This window comes from Nyctereutes procyonoides, unplaced genomic scaffold (genome assembly GCF_905146905.1).
Source record: "Nyctereutes procyonoides isolate TBG_1078 unplaced genomic scaffold, NYPRO_anot_genome, whole genome shotgun sequence".
Classification (NCBI taxonomy): Eukaryota; Metazoa; Chordata; class Mammalia; order Carnivora; family Canidae; genus Nyctereutes; species Nyctereutes procyonoides.
In genome coordinates, this window is record NW_026575047.1 from 9811809 (window position 1) to 9831068 (window position 19260).

The 19260-nt window shown below is 35.5% G+C and overlaps 1 pseudogene; it reads right to left on the bottom strand.

Annotated features, from left to right (window-relative positions):
• Positions 1-1165: 1165 nt before the first annotated feature.
• On the bottom strand, positions 1166-11883 carry LOC129510576 (protein LSM14 homolog A-like; annotated as a pseudogene).
• Positions 11884-19260: the final 7377 nt, after the last annotated feature.

Consider the following 19260-nt stretch of genomic DNA (forward strand, 5'->3'; position numbering starts at 1 on the left):
TTTTGTTTGTTTGTTTCTCTTTTTTGTTTTGCCTACATTCTTGTGAGTTATTTGAACATTTATTATTAGAATTCTACTTTGATTTATCTGTGGATTTTTTTTAACAGGTTAATTTATGCCCAGTTTTATTGTCTTTAAAAAAGGGGAGAGCACTTATTTGAAAATACAGCCAAGTACATTCTTATCTATGGTTACTTATTTCATATACTGAAAATATTTATTACTTGGACCAATCCTGTGCTATCCCATTTGCTATAAAATGAAGTTCTTACAATAAGTATGAGTAATTTATCCGTTTCAGGGAATGGAAGTACATATCAAATCTTCATTTGCATTGCAAACATTAAAAAAGAAAATAAAAATTTAAAATATCTTAAGTCTGGTAAACCATGAATAAAGATCCACCACCCATAGCTCTGCTCCTCAGACATCAAGTTCTGCAAGGACACAGTATGTTTGCTGAATTTAAAATGTTTATTCTTTAAAGAATTAGTCACTTTTTATACAGCTATCCAAAGTTCTTAATGTTTCTTTGTCAATTAATATAATGGAATTTTCCAACTATATAAAATTGCCTTTGCCCAAAAAACAGTATTTTACTGTGTGTACATAGTTGACTGACAAAATTCTCTATTATCCAGCATTGTAATTAATTGACAAAATAAACTATTTCAACAGGAAGATTTCAGGATTTTCAAAAAGAAAGATAGCAAGAAAGAGAGAGAGAGAGAGAGAGAGAGAGAGAGATACACACACACAACCTTCTATGGCTCAAAACACAGTATTATGATCCTACCTGCAGGCAACTTACAATAATTGTCAAATACAATTTAGTGATAAGAAAAATTGTTTCAGTGATGAAAAGATATTTCTAAGTCCCACTGAAATACTGCTGTAGTTTAACTATATAAGAAATTACTTGACCTGCTATTCCAAATATATTTGGAATATATATGTCCATTTTTAATATGAGCCTAACTACTCCCTCCCCAAAAAATAACTGCATTATATCTTTGTAATTAAGCAGAAAAAGAAATAAGCAAACACCCAGTGCTGGTGACACATATACAGGGGATCTACTTCTTTATTCTTCTCAAGACTGAAACCAATTCTCAGGACCATGAAGAGCTAGAAATTCCCCTATTTTCAAGGACCTGTTAGTAGACTATGCAGTAACGTTGTTGTCTTTCCTGTATCAAAATCTGCAAATTCTCTCCCCTCCCCACGAACTCCTCTGAACCCACCTAGACATCCTGGAGGGGTGGTGAAGGTAACATCCCAGAAATCCAGACCTCCTCTGCCTCTATACCCCACACAAGCATGGTTTGGACGAAGCGTGATTCTAAATGTTTTGGCATTTAATCTTCTTTCTTCAGCACCAATTGGTCTCTGTTTATTCTTATCATCATAAGAAATAGTATCAAAAAAGGATTTGTTTTTGTCAAAATAGCAGTTAGGTCCAAGTGGATCCCCTTCATCTTCAGTATTTCCTTCACTGTTTTGGGTATCAACTTCTGAGTCTCCTTTATCCTCATCATTTACAAGTGTCTCCTGCTTCTCAAGCTTATCTACTCTCAATTTAAGTTTATTAGGAAACTGTCAATTTTCTCCTGTTAAAATGTGCATTCACACTTTCAAGATCAAAATGTTTCTCAAATCTCACTGGATCCTCCGAAACACCACATCATCCCCTGCCACCTATTTCACCCCCATGTCCTCTCCTTGGAGCCCAAAGAGCACCTGGAACCACATCAGTGTCATAATTTTTGCTTTGATGTGAAATGTAATTTATAAAACCTGAGAAAAAGAAAATCTATTCTACGTACCCCTACTTTTGTCTATCATGTTATTTTTTTCTGCCCTACTGATATTTCTGATATTTCAAGATTTCTTTTTCTTTCTCTCATGCACCTGCTCCAGCATCTACCGGGAAGGAATTCTGCATCAGAAAATCGGGCCTTTAACCCCTACCGGCCAAAAAGCAATGGAGATTTAAGAGCATAGGCGAATTAAAGTATACAAAGTTTAAAGACCAGGAAATGAGCAACCTAGAAACCATACTAACAGACAAATCTTTCCAGGTGATCTTTTAGGAAATTGAGCCATCAGTCTTCTCCTCTCCCTCCTTCATAGACTTTTTATGTCTGCTTTAATATGGCATTGTTTTCATTATACATTTAGTTATATTTATTACATAGCAATATGAATTATTTATACCTCTGGACTCAGATATCCCTTGTGTCCCATGTCACATCATCTCAGCTCACACTCAACATCATCTCTTGTTCAGCAAGCAGCTCCTCACAGTTGTAACTGACAGTACCTTGACTCAGACTCCAAACATCTTTCCCCTCATTCCCTGGACTTCTGTCCTAACCTGTCCAGCATTCAGTCACGTTTGTCTTAGAAGTCTGAGGCATTCTTTATAGCAATCCTTGAATGTAAATCCTCTCCTCTTCCATTCCTCTGTAAGGCATTCTAAGGCATGTTCTAGACAGATCCTCAAAAGGTCCAGTAAGATTGAACCTCAGTAGCCTCTGTTTAACCAACTGGAGATTACACCACAGTATTGGCCTTTCCTCATTCCTGTTTTACTACTCCCCATCTGCAAATTCTGGTTCTAGGACACCTACCAAATAAACCCTTCATTCAGATTTTTTTTTAAAGATTTTATTTATTCATGAGGGACACACAGAGAGAGGCAGAGATACAGGCAGAGGGGGAAGCAGGCTCTCTGCAGGGAGCCCAATGTGGGACTCAATCCCAGATCCTGGGATCACGCCCTGAGCCAAAGGCAGATGCTCAACCACTGAACCACCCAGGCGTCCCTAGCTCAGATTTTGATAGACAGTGGCAACTAACCCAGTCTAAGACATATATTTTACAGGAAAAAAAATAGTACAGTAATATCATGTTTGACCTATAGAAATCAGAAAATAGAGTTGAGAGTTAACTTCTGTTAATTTGTAACTCAATGGATATTTAAAACCCTACCTGATATCAGAATGAAAATATTAACCCAGGACATAAAATGATAGTAAAGCAATAAGCTTTTTAGGTGGGAAAGCAGGAATTAAATAGGTAAGTGTAGTAAATATGTAGAACAATAATGTCAAGTGTTAAGTTCAGATTCAGAAGAGTATGGAAGAGGATAAAATTGAAATGAAGAATTCCTTCAATAAATTTGGGAAAGCTGCAGATGACAAGGAATCAAATAAATTATTTATATAAGAAAATATATCAGATAATATGACAAATAATATTATATGTTACTATGGTACTAAAACAAATAGATATAATATGGATTTCAATATGCAGCTTTTTATTTTCTTTTTTTAAGATTTATTTATTTATTTATTTATTTATTTATTTATTTATTTATGATAGACATAGAGAGAGAAAGAGAGGGGTAGAGACACAGGAGGAGGGAGAAGCAGGCTCCATGCAGGGAGCCCGATGTGGGACTCGATCCTGGGACTCCAGGATTGCGCCCTGGGCCAAAGGCAGGCGCTAAACCGCTGAGCCACCCAGGGATCCCCAATAATCAGCTTTTTAAATAGAATTCCCAGGACACAGTGAAAACTTTAAACAGTCTATACTGGCAAACTGAGAAACTCCTTATTGATGAAAATATTGGAGGATTTAAGCAATAAATGCTTAAAACATTTCATGCAGTTTTCTTTGTCCCAAACACTGTTGAGGCAAATTTTTGTCCTTTTTATATAAAAAAAAAACCACGATTATTGTTAAATCAAATAACTGTTATAGTAATTGCAATTTGAGAACCTGTCAAAGCTCTACATTGTTCTATGAAAGTAGAGTCAAAAATTTTAATTTGTCAAATCCTTCGCTTAAGGCACAATGTTACTCTTCAAAGAGATAATTGTGGAAAGGCAAATACCATTTCTGAGATGCTTTCCCCCCCACCATTGTCCCTTCGGTAAGGTTCATTACAAACGAAAATACTAAGAAAATGAGCTGTCAAATCTTTACTGAAACAATAGCCAATTTTGAATTATTGTCTCTGTATGTGTACTTATATTTTTAATTCTCCAAAGTACAAACCTATTTTCTAATCTACTATATACGGCAGAAATATAAGTGCTTTTCCTTTTTTATCATTTAAAATAAGTTTTAAAAATAAAATTCCCTAGGACATTAGAAATAATTGTATGGGTATGGATTTTTTTTCACAAAGTTATTATAAAAGACTATATCGGATGGGATAACTGATTTTTATGTGAATAGAAATGGCAAGGTGTAACAATTTTAGAAACTATGTTTAAAGGGAAGAAAAGCATAAGGAAGAAGGTGGTAAGAGGTATTTCTGTATTTCTAGCTACCTTTTTCTTCCATAATTTCTTTCTTTTTATATTGTAAATTAAAAGGGTTTATGTAAGAGGCATAATGCCCATAGCTAGGTTCTCAATTTGTTTTGAACCTTTGGTACATCACTAAACACATAGAATCAGCTTTCTCCTATGTGGGGTGAGAATGGATATGGGACTAGCTGATTATATATTTCTGTTCTCTCTGATATCATATGGAATTTACATTTTTGTTTGCTTTGAGTAAATATAACTTTTCATCCAAATTCATTAGTTGTAAATTAATCTCTTAGAGGAGAAAACAGTTACATAACCAAAATTTTAAATAATCTGGTACTCAAATCAATATACCTGGACACTCATCTTTCTTATTGGAAGTTGGCAATCACTATTTCACCAAATCATCTTGAGGAACATATTCTTGAAAATGTATGCTTTCCATTTGGAGGTCTTCATTCCTCATGTTAAAGCGTCTATTGGCTTAGACATGAGGCCTCACAAGAGACACACAGGTCAAGTTTTGTGAATGTGGAGAATCTTCTAGACAAGTATAGGGACCACACAGGGATGGAGAGAACTAGGGATTGGATATCTAGGACTGCTAGTAGGCCTAGGCCTGTGGGGATGGTAATCTGACCAGGTATAGTGCCCAAAAGACTCAGTACCTTGCCAGTAATCAACTAAGTTAACTCAATCTTTGTTTTCTATTTCTTCCATTTTCTTATCTTTTAAGCAAACTATGGATCACTTTTTAGTTTGCTGTTGAACATTTTAAGGCAGTTGTTAATTTTATTCCATTGAAAATATAGGCTCTAAAATAACTGATTTTTTTTTCAAACTCAAAATCAAATAATTTGTTTGCACCATTAAACTTCAGTATCATAGCTGCCAAAAGTAGTACACAGGAGATCCACACCTGAAAGATGTGAGAAACTTTGCATCTTAAAATACATCTTATAATGACTCTATGTTAGAGGATTAAAGTTGCTACATTCAATTTTCATAACATGTACAGATTAATGTGACTTTGTATTTTGCTATTGTTCAACTTCAAAGATTTATTCACAAGCATGTAAATCATAATATGAAGCCCAGAACTCATCCATTCACTTTGAAAAAAGGTACCTCTTTTATACTTTCAGTCATTATTTGTTTTATCACCCAATTATAACTAAGTTAATAGTACTATATTCTCAGAAGGTATTTGAACATGAACATTTTTTAAAAGATTTTATTTATTTATTCATGAGAGACACAGAAAGAGAGGGAAGCAGGCTGTCCACTCTGAACCCTATGTAAAAGGGAGGTGGGGGGAAGGGTTGGGAACACTAGATCCCGAACTGGGATCACACCCTAAGCTGAAGGCAAACGCTCAACCCCTGAGCCACGCAGGCATCCTGATCATGAATTAATTGGTTTTCATGATGTATAAATACTATCAAAGACACCCTTTGGGTATCAGATATGGAAGTTACCTTTGACTACTCACCAAATGGTTAACAACTATTTTTTTTAAACTGTTAATCACAAATAGTAACATTAAAAAAAAAAAACTACACATGTACCCACTCTCAAACTTACTAAATAAAACACTATTGATAATTAAAATTTCTATGTTGGGGCACCTGGTTGGCTCAGTCAGTAGAGCATGCAACTCTTGATCTTGGAGTTGTGCATTGGAGCCCCTTGTCGGATGTAGAGATTACTTTAAAAAAATCTTTAAAAAAAATCCTTGTATATTTTCCTCATCAAATTTTGCTTTGTACCTCTCAGGTGTACCACAGCCCTTAATTCTATGTTTATCATTCCTTTGATAAAAAAAAAAAAAAAGATTTTGCCATTTTATACCTAGCCCTTAAAATTCTGCTTGTTCAGTTTCACATGCTTTTGATCTTTATGTAAATGATATCATGCTAAGGTAGTCTTCTGTGACTTGCCTTTTTCCCCATTCATCCTTACTTTTGTGAATTCGTCTACTTGATTCATATGGTTAAATTCAGTTCAATTTAATTGATAAATATGCATTATATGTATCTATTAACTGGTTGATTATATTTGAGCCATTTAAATATTTTTCTCATTAAAAACAGTTCACTATAAATAATTCTTGTATGTACTTTCCAATGCACACATCAATGATTTTTCTGAATTTGTTAAATTCATATAAATTGAATATGAATTGTTTTTCTGAAATGGAAAACAAGGCAAGATGGTTGAATTTAATATTGAACTCAATATTGAATTTAACAAGACCCAAATATACAAGGTTAATAAAAAATGATCAATTACTTTTTAATATACACACATGAAACAATTGGAAAATGATATTTTCAAAAATTTTATTTTGGTAATATCAAAAATATAAAATACTTAAGAACAAATTCCAGAAAAAACAAATCCAAGGTCATTTTTCTGAAAATTATAAATATTTTTAAAAGAAATTAAAGAATAGATAAATGGCAATGCATATCAAGTTCATTGGGCAGAAGACTTACTGTTAGGATAACAATTCTTCCAAACTGATCTACTACAAATTCTATTCATACCAATCAAAATTACATCAAGGGTTTTTGTGTGTATGTGGAAATTGATAAGATGATTCAAAAATTTAGAAAACACTTAGATATGCCAAGGTAAATTTAAAAAGAATAATGTTGTTGGACTCATAGTACTTGATATCATGACATACTATAAAGCGGCCACAATTAAGACAGGCATTGGCAAAAGCATAGACATAGTATAGATTACCAGATCAGAAAAGAGATTTCTGACAATGATTTAAAGACAATTAAGAGGAGGAAAAGAAGATCTATTTTATTATTATAACTAGATTGGATAGCATATATATGAAAAAAAAGAAAACATAACATCTATTCTTACATCATACTTTGCAAAATAATTAACTCAAAATGTATCACAGACCTAAATATAAAACCTAATATCTAAGGCATTAAATTCTACAACAAAAGAATCTTTGTAACCTTAAGGTAGGCAAATATTTCTTTGAGTGAAAAAATAAAAATCATACAAGAAAAAAAAGGCAAATTGGATGCCACCAAAATTAAAATATTTTGCTCTTCAAAACACGTCACTAAGAAAATAAAGATGATAAGCAGAATATGTCAGAAAATGTTCATGACACATATATACACGAACTTACATACAAAATATATAAATAGCTCTCATAATTCAATGAGAAGCCATACCATGTAGTAAAAACAAGCAAAATATATTTTTTAAAGATTTATTTATTCATTCATAGAGACACAGAGAGAGAGGCAGAGACACAGGCAGAGGGAGAAGCAGGCTCCCTGCAGGGAGCCCGACAGGGGAGTCGATCCTGGGTCTCCAGGATCACACCCTGGCTGCAAGCAGCGCTAAACCGCTGCGCCACCAGGGCTGCCCACAAACAAAATATTTTATCAGAATCTTCATAAAAGACAAATACAAATAGCCAACGAGAACATGAAAAGATGATTTGAAAGCACTGGTCATCAAGGACATGTAAAGTCAAACCACAGTGAGATACCGCTATATATCTATTGAAATGCCTCAAAAGTTAAAAATCTGGAACATTGCAAGTGTTCCCTGCTAAAGGGAAGACGAAAGTGTAAAATCACATTGGAAAACCTTTGGCAGTTTCTCAAAACTTGAATACATCCTATCATATGACTGGGGCAATTGACTTATAGATATTTAGCCAAGAGAAACAAAAGCATGTATCAAAACAAAGGCTATAGAAAAACATTTATAGCCACTTCATTGGCCATAGCTCAAAAGTATAAATAATCCAATTGTCCACAAATTATAATATATTCTTACAATGGGATACTATTTAGCAAATAACTGTTGATACATATCAACATAGAAGAGTCTTAAAATTATTTTGCTGAGGAAAAGAAGTCAATAAAAAAGAAAACATGCTATATAAACCATTATATAAATTTAGAAAAAAGGCAAACTCACTTAGAATGACCAAAAGCAACTTAGTTATTATATGCAGAAACAGATGGAGGAATGGAAGGGATTCAAGAAGAGCATTAAGAACTTTCTTGGGGGGAACCCTGGGTGACCTGAATGGTCGAATGTCTGCCTTCAGCTCTAGGCATGATCCCAGGGTCCTGGGATCGAGTCCCACATTGGGCATCACATAGGGAGCCTGTTTCTCTCTCTGCCTATGTCTCTGCCTCTTTCTGTGTCTCTCATGAATAAATAAAAAAATAAAATAAAAAAATAAAAAAAATAACTTTCTTGGGGTGATAGAAATGTTTGCTTTCCTGATTGCTGTGATGGCTTCACAAGCATATACATCTTCCCCAACTGACCAATTATTATTAATTATCTGCTGTATTTCAATTATCTTTTAGAAAGTCATTAAAATAGAGAAGTCTGATACCCATGATGATGACATAAGAGTATTTTCTAATCAGTGAATCATGGAGAGGAAACTGTTCCTTTTATTGTACCAGATTCATATTTTTCATCCACAACTAAAATCATCATACCTATAACTCTGGATTATATTTATGAGTTTTCCTATATCTTCCTCATGATTTTCCTGTACATCTAGTTGATAGCAGATAATTTACTTTTTTTTTTTTTTAGGATTTTTTATTTTATTTATTTATTTAGGAAAGAGAGACAGACAGACAGAGCATGACTGGGGAAGGGGCAAAGAGAGAAGCAGACTCCCCACTGAGCAGGGAGCCCAACATGGGGCTCAATCCCAGGACCCTGGGTGACCTGAATGGAAGGCAGACCTTTAACCAACTGAGCTACCCAGGTGCCCCACAGATAATTTACTTCATAATATATTATCTATTCACTCATTAATGATTTATCAAGCACCTACTTTATACTAAACAATGTTCTAAGCACTGAGACACAGTGAAAAATAACATTCCATTTAAGTAAAAAGAGACACAAAATCAATAAGTATATTCCAAAGTAAATTATGTAAAGTAGAATAAAGTAATGTAAAATATGTAAAATTGTTGAATGAACGAAAGAGTGAATGAATGAATGCAAACTTGTCTTGAAAGTCCAAACACACATCTATTGCTTTCCACTTAAAGTAATAGAAAATGAAAAAAAAATAATAGAAAACCTAACTAATTGGAAAGAAAGTATTTACTATTGTCATAAAATGGGAAAATTGTAGTGAAGAAATTACTGTCCTTGTTTCAGCCACTCACTGTTTCATCTCTCATCCAGGTTCCTTGTGTCTTTCACCTTTACCAGCCTTACTGTTTTTGATTTGTTCCCATTCTTGTTGCCTCATTATCATGGCTCAGCTGCTGAACTATCAGGCTTTTAGAGGGGGGCTTAAAATTATCAATACGTAGTTCTTCTGTCCGTCTCTTTCTCCACTCTGGAAACACTGCAGAGATAGTTGCAGAAATCAGAGTTTAAAATTTCATCTTTGTTTCTGAAACTCCTCACTTGGTGACATGGCTCAACACTGTGACAGAACGGATTCTCTAGAAAGCACTTGTTCAATTAGATACACAAACATGCGCCGTGACCAACCCAGCTAGACTTTGGAAGGCCTCCCTTTCAAGGACAGACTGTACTGTGGTATGTTTACCATCTGAACCAGCAGGGAAAACCTTTGTTCTGAAGACAAATGCCCCCTGGGCTAGGCTAAATATGTTCCTTTTTCTCAATCTCTCTTCCTTTCTTAGAAAGGGGTGTAAGAAGTAGGAAGAGGATGCAAGCTGTCTCCACACTGGGCAAAAACCAAGAGAATTTTCTAGAGTCCTGGGACAAAAGGGAGAGTAGATATCCACCTTTATTTGAGGTGGATTTAAAGTCTTTTTATCTGCATTATAGGAAGAGTAGAAATATCATGAGGTGAAGACTCAAAAGTAGCTGAACTTAGGCATGGTATGGTCATCTGTAACCAAAATAACACTGAATCTGAACTGAAGAAAAAACATTTGACACTTTGAGCTTATTGCAAACCTCTTTGTGATGTTCTCTGAATTTTGGGTATACTCAGAGGAGTTTCTATACATTCATATATTATCTATCTATGTATCTCTCTAATCTATCATTTACCTATCATTAAATAGCAGATCCCAAAAATACCTATTATATACTCTGAATTATGACACAAAAGACTGCACTGATGACAAAATTACCCGAATCAATGAGAAAAGGGATTTGTAGCTTGAAACTATAAATAAGCAGTCTTGTTTTTTTTTTTTTTTTTTTTTTGTGACAAAAGGCTAATCCTCAAAACCAAACTAGCTGCCTTGAAAATATTGAATCTGAGTCAAAGTGAAACAAAATGGAAAGTTACATACCATCTCAGGAACCAGACAAATAAAGGTAAGTGAATGACAATTAAGATAAATAAATAAATAAATAAATAAATAAATAAATAAATGCCTGTAGATATGTTTCAAGATAAATCATTTTACATCCACTTTAATCTATCATTTAAAAGAAGCAAATTGTTTGCCCTCAAGAATGCTGCACTACTAAACAAAGCTTTAAAAAAATACCTTATTAAAATTGTAATATTCTCCCAATGATATAGCCTAAAATAATTTAAAAAAGAATTAATGCATCTTTTTTATATCCCCTCTGCCCTCTTCTCTCCATAGTATCTTGGCTGGTTTAGGATCTACTATTTGGCTTTTAAAATATTGTATGTCTAAAACAAAAACATCCAAAAAATTAAAGCTACTAAACTCGTATGTAATGATGAATATAAAGTTTTCCACAAAATTATATGTAATAGCTGAGGATGTGCTTGAAAAGAAAACACACATTAATTAGTCTGTGTCCTCCAAGAAGCTGATTCCAAAAGGAGGTTAGATACACAAGAGATTTATTAAGAGAACAGCCTGTGAAGGCCAATGAGGAGAGTTTCTGTGGTAAATGGGAGAATCTTCAGACTATGATCCGTTTTTTTTTTTTTTTCCTCTTAAGAAAGAGGGATAAAGGAAGAAAAGAAGATCTTTGAAAGCCGTGTGGTTCTGAAAATGTTTTGGCAAGGTTGACAGAGAAGTGAAATGTGATTTCTTCAGAACCAATGAAGGCCTAACACGTGCCATGCTGGCTTGTCAGTGCTAGGACATGCATCACACAGTGCTACGTCTTATATTTTCCCATTTCCTTTGCTCCCATATTCTCCCCCTGCTTCCTTCCTTCCCTCCCTTCCTTCCTTCCCTCCCTCCCCATTCCCTTCTTTCCCCCTTCCCTCTCCTCTACCTCCTTCTCCCCCTCCCTCCCTTCCTCTTTCCTTCCTTCCTTCCTTCCTTCCTTCCTTCCTTCCTTCCTTCCTTCCTTCCTTCTTTCCTTCTTTCCTGTTATAGGTGTTAAGCACTATCTTTATTGATTGCCCAAATATTTGTCCCTAGGGATGACATCTCCTCAACCTCCTGAGGGTCAAGACCTCTTACCTGTGCCTCTGGTCTTGCTGGTTAATTGTGGCCTCCTGGCTTCTGGATGTGAAGTAGTTACCCTTCAAGGGTCCATCTTTTCCATGAGCATTAAGAACCTCAGTTCTGTAACCACCTGTCCTGCACTGTAGCCATGAGGTCATACATGATTGACAAAGCCTTTAGCTATTACTAGACTAAAAACCTGCCACAACTGTTACATTATAATTATAGGTATCCAAAACCTAGCTGTGTCATATTACGTCATGATAGTGTTAGGCATATGTGTTTTAAAAATGTTTTCTTTATTTTTTTTTTCAAAGATGTTATTTATTTATTTGACAGAGACAGAGAGAACCAGAGACAACAAGTGGGTGGAACAGCAGAGGGAGCAGGAGAAGCAGGCTCCCTACTGGATGTGGGGCTTGATCTTAGGACCCTGGGATCATGACCTGAGCTTAAGGCAGACACTTAACAACTGAGCTACCCAGGCATCCCTAGAAACATATTCTTTAAAAACAAAGAAAAAAAAAAAAACTTTAGCTGTAAAATTGCAATTATAAAAATTGTAAATTTGTCTTGATTTTAATGAAACTGTTGACTATATATGAGAAATCTCTTGTAAAATTAAAAGTTCTCAGAGAAGTGACCTAGGAACAGTTGATCTAGAACAAATGTGGTTGACATGAGACTATTTAAACTTCTATACAGGGGATCCCTGGGTGGCTCAGCAGTTTGGCGCCTGCCTTCGGTCCAGGGTGTGATCCTGGAGTCCAGGTATCAAGTCCCACATCAGGCTCCCTGCACGGAGCCTGCTTCTTCCTCTGCCTGTGTCTCTGCTTCTCTCTCTCTCTCAGTCTGTGTCTCTCATGAATAAATAAATAAAATATTAAAAAAATAAATAAATAGACTTCTATACAGATAGATGTTTTATACTGTAATAATTTTATATTTATCTTAATATAAATTATAAGACAATATAATTACCACCTCAAACCTCTTATTTCATAGATATTAAATATATGTTTAAGTAAAAACACTTAAATAATTTTTAAGAACACATTGGTATACTATCATACAACCACAAATTTGGTAAGATTTTAAAACAATAATTTAAATAAAAATCTAAGGTTGGTAATGGTACCAGTACAAACAAATATTTGCTAAAGTTGAACATACGATTATCCTATGATTCACTATTTCTGTTTCTAGTTATATATGTCCCCCCTACTAAAAATTATTTCTGGGCAGCCTAGGTGGCTCAGCGGTTTAGCGCTGCCTTCAGCCCAGGGCGTGATCTTGGAGACCCAGGATCGAGTCCCGCGTTGGGCTCCCTGCATGGAGTCTGCTTCTTCCTCTGCCTTTGTCTCTCTGCCTCTCTCTCTCTCTCTCTGTGTCTCTCATGGATGAATAAATAAAATCTTAGAAAAAATCTTATTTCACCAAAATATACTAAAAAATGTTACTAGCAGTCTTATGATGGTGAAAATCTGAAAACAACTCAGATGGTGTATGCACACAATGTGATATAACACCGCAGTGTGCAAGAACAAAGTATTGCCACTCATCAGAGATTGGATGATTTTCACAGATATATTGTTGAACAAAAGAAGCCCTACACACACTAAAGGACATACTGACTGATTCCACTTACATAAAGTTCAAAAGCATGTAGAACTAAGCTGTGGTGTCAGATGTTAAGAGGATGGTAAGGAATATGGACTCAGTGGGAAAACCAGGGAACCCACTGGGATTGGCATAATCTATACTTTGATCTGAGTGGTAGTTACAGGGGTCCATGCATATTAAAAATTCATGGAGCTGTACACTGAAGATTTGGACACTTTTACTGTATAAAGTTATACTTCAAAAAAAAAAATAAAGTTATACTTCAATAAAATAAATTAAGCAGAATGGTACTACTACTACTACTACTACTACTACTACTACTACTACCAATAAAACAATTGGTCAAGCTGGATGGAGGGCAAACGAGTCAATCAAAGTTCTCATTTTCTGAATAGTAAAACTCAGGCTCAAACAAGTTTAAGGGACTTATCTAAATGAATTCCATAAGTTAGAGAAAGAATTCAAACTAAAGTTCCTTTCTCCTTTCTCTCTCTCTCTCTCTCTCTGATGTTGTTTCCCAATAAGAATTTTCCTTCGGTCATTTTGTACCACATATTTAGATCCCGAAAAACAACAACAACAACAACAATAGAATAAGGAGTCACAGACAAACCCAGTTTTTGCTATTGGTTGTAAAGAGAAGGATGGCAAATGTCAAATTTTGCGTCTTACATCACTGAACAAGAACAACAAAGCTCAATAAGTCTTGCATTTAAACTGCTGAGGTTGTCTATTTGAAAGGGTACTGGCCAGTGATGAATTGCACACATGTTAAAGGAAAGAAGTATTTAAGGGAGGCCAAAAATAAGGAAACCCTGAAATATGCCCTCTGGAAATTATGGAAGAATTCATTGCTTTTCTGTTACAGAGTTATACTTGGCTGAACTGGGTGAAATTTAATCTCACTCTTCTTCGATTTGCATCAGTGCTGTTTTAACTGTTCTGCTCTAAAAATCCAGATTTTCTATTTTGTAAGAGTAAGTTTCAATTTAAACATAATTAGAGAATGTGCTGGAAACAGCCTCAAGCCCTACAAGTCCAGCATGTCATAAATGTCCGGTATCAAAGAAATTCTACAAGGCAGTTACTCTGATGTGCTACCTAATAGGGAGGAAATCGGCAAACAGGGGAAAAAAATGGTGACCTCCAAAGACAAAGGAAGAATGCAGAAAAAATATTGAGCATATTGCATTCGCTTTCTTTTCACATGTAACAGAAGGACTCTGAACATTTAGAAGCGCTAAGATTGCTTCATAGTTAATTTAACACCTTGATAATACACTTCTACTTTCAAATCATACTTTGTCACTCCTGTACAAACTGCTTCCTTAAGATAATCAATTAGGTTGGCAAAGGCAACAGATGTTAAGCGCGGAGTGTCTTTCATACTGACTTCTTTCTAAAGTATCAGAAATCTTAAGTAATTTTCATTTAATGCAAAATCTAACGAAAAGACACAGGTAATGAGTTAATAACAGCATCATTCATTAAAAGCGCCTACTTTCTCATGTTGGAAATGTCTTTCAGAACTTGAGTTTGAAGGCAATGACAACACAGACTTTAAGGGTTGAGAGAGAAGTCTAAGTATACCAAGAAAGTTCTTCTGAGCACAAGGCAAAATCACTACCAAGCTTCAAGTGTGCTGACTTTTTCGAGCCCTGTGCCCCATTGGAAATATCACTCCTTACTGTACAGATTCTTTCCTCAGGATTGTTCAACTCTGTAGTGATGTTCTTATCCCTCCGGAATCGCCGTGTACGAGAGAAAGAAGCACAGAATTCTGAATTACATAGGGAACAATTTTGTGATAGATCTCCCATCTGGTATCTACTATAGGGATTTTTTTTAACATATCAACCTTCATTATGATATCAAGAGAGTTACCTTGTCAAAGTTTTCATCTATATTCTATATCTATATTCATTAAAACTTTGATTAAAAGGATCTTGAAATCTGAAAGCCTCAATTAACTGATTTTTTTTCTGTGTTCTACTTTTAGGAGAAAAATTAATTCATTAAAGGAAAAAAAAGAGATAATTTCAAGGATTTATAATAAAACCCAAACTTTCGTCTTCTTTTTTCAAACCACTGGGTCTATTTTTCAGACCTTCCGCATATCAGGCATCGTTGAAGACAAAGGGAATTTGAAGAACTGCCTTCAAGACACTGGAGTCCAACAGCAGAAACAGATGTGCACAAGTTAGAGTTAAAGGGAAGAAAGATTGATCAATTCTGCCTGGCAAAGAAGAAGAAAGGTGTTATGAAAGGCGTCAGATCAGAGCTAGTTTTTTTCTAATATGTCCTATTTCTTCTCTGAAATATCACTTTAGAGTGATCCTGGAAACTCTCCAAGATCATAACCCACCAATGATCGAACAATGCTAACTTTATACAAAGTAAGAAAAATGTATTCAAAAATAGTTACATACCATTAATAAATATCAAAGGTAAGAAAATCAATACTTACCTTACAAGACAACTGGTCAACTAGAACTCTTAATTTCATATACCTGCAAAATGTTTTGTCTCATACGGTCAATATTACACCTGTTATTTATGCTGTCCTCTGATTGAACAAGCCTGATTCAAGGGATATCATCATAAATTGGTATTTTTTCCACTATCCCTTAAATGTACTCTCTGGGGCAGGGTTTTCCCATGCTAGTGATTGAAATTAAAGTTAGTCTTATTTATTTATTTATTTATTTATTTATTTATTTATTTATTTACTTACTTACTTTATTTTCTACTTTCAAATAACCAAAAGCCCTGTGGGTAAGAAACTACTGCCTTGTTCAGCATATACTGGCAATAAAATAAGTTCCTAAAGTGTATTGCAAGCTACTCAATTTATCCTGAGACGGTTCTAGGTCTGTGGTGAGAAAGGGATGGAGTAGGTTTCTTTTCTCTCTCCACTTTTCTTTCTCTTTTCTCTTTTTCTTTCTCTTTTACATTTTGTTTCTAGTTTCTTCTAACTCCAACCATGTGGGGGCTGGGAGGGTGAGGGAAATTTAACAGAAAAGGAGTTTAGGGAACAGGAAAAGAATAGTTGCACAAGCACTGACCTAAATGCTTCCTTGGGTAGGAAAAAAACTTTTAATTGAACACCTTCCTTCAATGATGTATTGATTCCTTAGAAATTCCTTCACGTTCCCAATTGCAGGACATTTTGCGCATAAATTCCCTTAAAAAGATTGAGGAACTCTCTTTCCTGGATGATCCTTTACATATGCATGGACCCTGAAGCATCTAGAAATCCCTCTGACTAATTTAGGCCTTGTTATGGAAGAGACCAATAGCTCACCACCTGGGAGGCATGCACCCTTTTTATAGTGTAGAGTTGTTCCTTCAAAGCAGCACCTTAGCCAGAAGCTACTTTTGAGGCATCCCCTTTGCAACTATGTGGGGCCCTGGGAACTGAAAAAGACTCAGCACGTATCACTTCCAGATCAAAGTGGATAAAAAGATGTGCCTTTCCCAGCAGCCAGCCGAATGGGGAGAAATCTAAACGCCTGGAGTAGCCATGCAATAGAAGAATTTTAGATCCCTGAATGACTGCAAAGAAGAAAGCCAGCTCCCTTCCTACCTGTTTGGATTTTATATGAACGAACGGATATGAAATTCTATTTTGTTAAGCCTCTGCAAGGGTAGGGTTTATGTCTTTACAGCAACAACCCAGCATAGCTTTAACCGAAACATCCATAAAGTTCTCAGATATAAAGTTCGAGTATCATTATGCCTTCTGTTTATTGATCCTGGTCTAAATCTGGTCAAAGGTAAATGTTCCACATTGTCAGCCTGGACAGAGTTTGAGTGTACAGTCGCCCAAAGCAGCCACTTCTTTGCTCTGCTGTCAGTGCAGCTACCGGCTGTGTTTTGTTCTCCCAATTTTCCAGGTTGGAATCTCACAAAATGTCACTGCAATCTCTGATCCCAAGGGTATAAGTAATCAGCTTTCAAGGTGGTCTCCTAAAAGTTCTTTTTTCTTAACTCTCTACCCACTGCTAGAGGTTTTAAGAGTCTTGAACCCCGCCCCCCCCCACCTCCAACCTCTTTTTCAAGTCCTTGGCACCTCTCACAATTTATTTGGAAATGTGGTATCTAATTTCTGTGGGCTTAAACCACACGCATTTCAGCTTCCTTTTTAGATTCTTTTATCTCTTTGAAACAGTCAAAACATTATCACGTTTATTTTATTATTGGATTTTACAGCAGAATCTGTAACATAACTTAGACTCACCACAGAGAAGCAACTACTGAAAATATGTCGGAGAAACTATCTGCCCCCAAGATTTCTTGAGTCTCCCAAATAGACTTTCTCAGAATCATTCTAAAATGACTTCCGTGAGTTTACATTATTTAAGAGGAAAAGAAGAGGCCCGAAGTCTTTGCAACAGTGAAAGTAATATTTTTCTCTCCTTTCAGCAAATGGTGAGTTGTGAGAACAGCTGAGTAGAATAATTGTGAGGAATGCAAGTGCTAAGGAAGGTAGTTGTGGTAAGGGGGGGTAGGTGATGGGAAGAGGGAGTAGAAAAGAGCCTAATTTTATATAACCCATGACATTTTAAAAGTACTTACTAAATCTCATGGGACACTATCCACCATATTGCGTTTTTAATGTATCCCCTATACGGTTTCGTTCCACTTGTTGTTAGAAGGTGAAAGAAATTCTCCTCAATAATTTGTGTCCTGTAATTGATTTCTAAGTAGTGCAGGGTGAAGAGAGGTCAACAATAAAACAGAAGGGGAAAAAAACCGCAGACACTGAATGTGGGGAATCCAACCAGGAGAAGATATAGGTCTTCTTAATTATATCGAAGTTTAATCCTAGAGGCATCATCAACTAACCTGGCAAATCAAAACCCCCAGCATTAAGTTCAAGGACAAACAGCAATGAATTGCAGAATGCCAGGCTCCTGGTAATCCAGGCAATGGTCTCCTTAACCCCTCCGCATCCTCTCATTTACTTTGGTTGCTAAATGAGGACACAAACACCTGTTCCAGCAGCAGGTGGCATTTGTTTATTATGGCTTTACCTGCTGGGTTTTAATCAGTCTGCAGCTGCAGGATCCCGCTTAAGTAACAGTTTATAGGACCAGATTTTTACCGAGTGGTATTTTCCACGAAGAAGCAAAGTTTCATTCAACACTTCCATCATACACAAAACACCATATAAACAGCTTTTATCCCTCCATCTCTCATCCCCTAACATTTAGGACTACTAATTAGTGAATCATTTCACATGCAGAGTTGGAAAGCTAAGCTCTTTTTCTTCTGCCTTCAGGGATACTCTGTGTTATGTGCTCTCATTACAAAATCCCTGTTTCTTAGGAAGAGAACATCTAAACTCTCCCTGCTCGTGCTACTTTTCTTTTGTAAGCCTCAGAAGGATTGTTAAGGCAACTTCCATCTTAGAAGGGAAGGGGAAAAAAATAAAAAGAATCAATAAGAAAAAAAAAAAGCACTGCATCTAGATGAGAATGAATCTCTGTACTCAAACTACATAACAACTTAAAAAAAAAAAACATACATACACACAATAAGAATTTGAAAATTACTTCAATACCACCAAGGTAAAGAAGACATTATAAGAAGTGAACTTCCTTCCTGATGATACTGAGATTTTTCTATCCATATAGAACTCCTAATTTTTTTAGAAATCACATGTAGTTTTTGTCTAGGTCTTTTAGAAGATGGTTACCGTTCAATTCATTTTGGCAGGCATTTATGCAGTTGGTGACTATAACAAGGAAAATATATTAATGATTGTGAATCTCTTCAGATCTGTAACTCTTCTACTCATAGTTTTATCTTTAGGGCTTAACAGAGATGTTACAAAAAGTAGAACTCTTTAAAAACTTTGAGGAGTGAATAAGTGAGCAACACTGCTCTCAAATTATCCACAAGAGAAA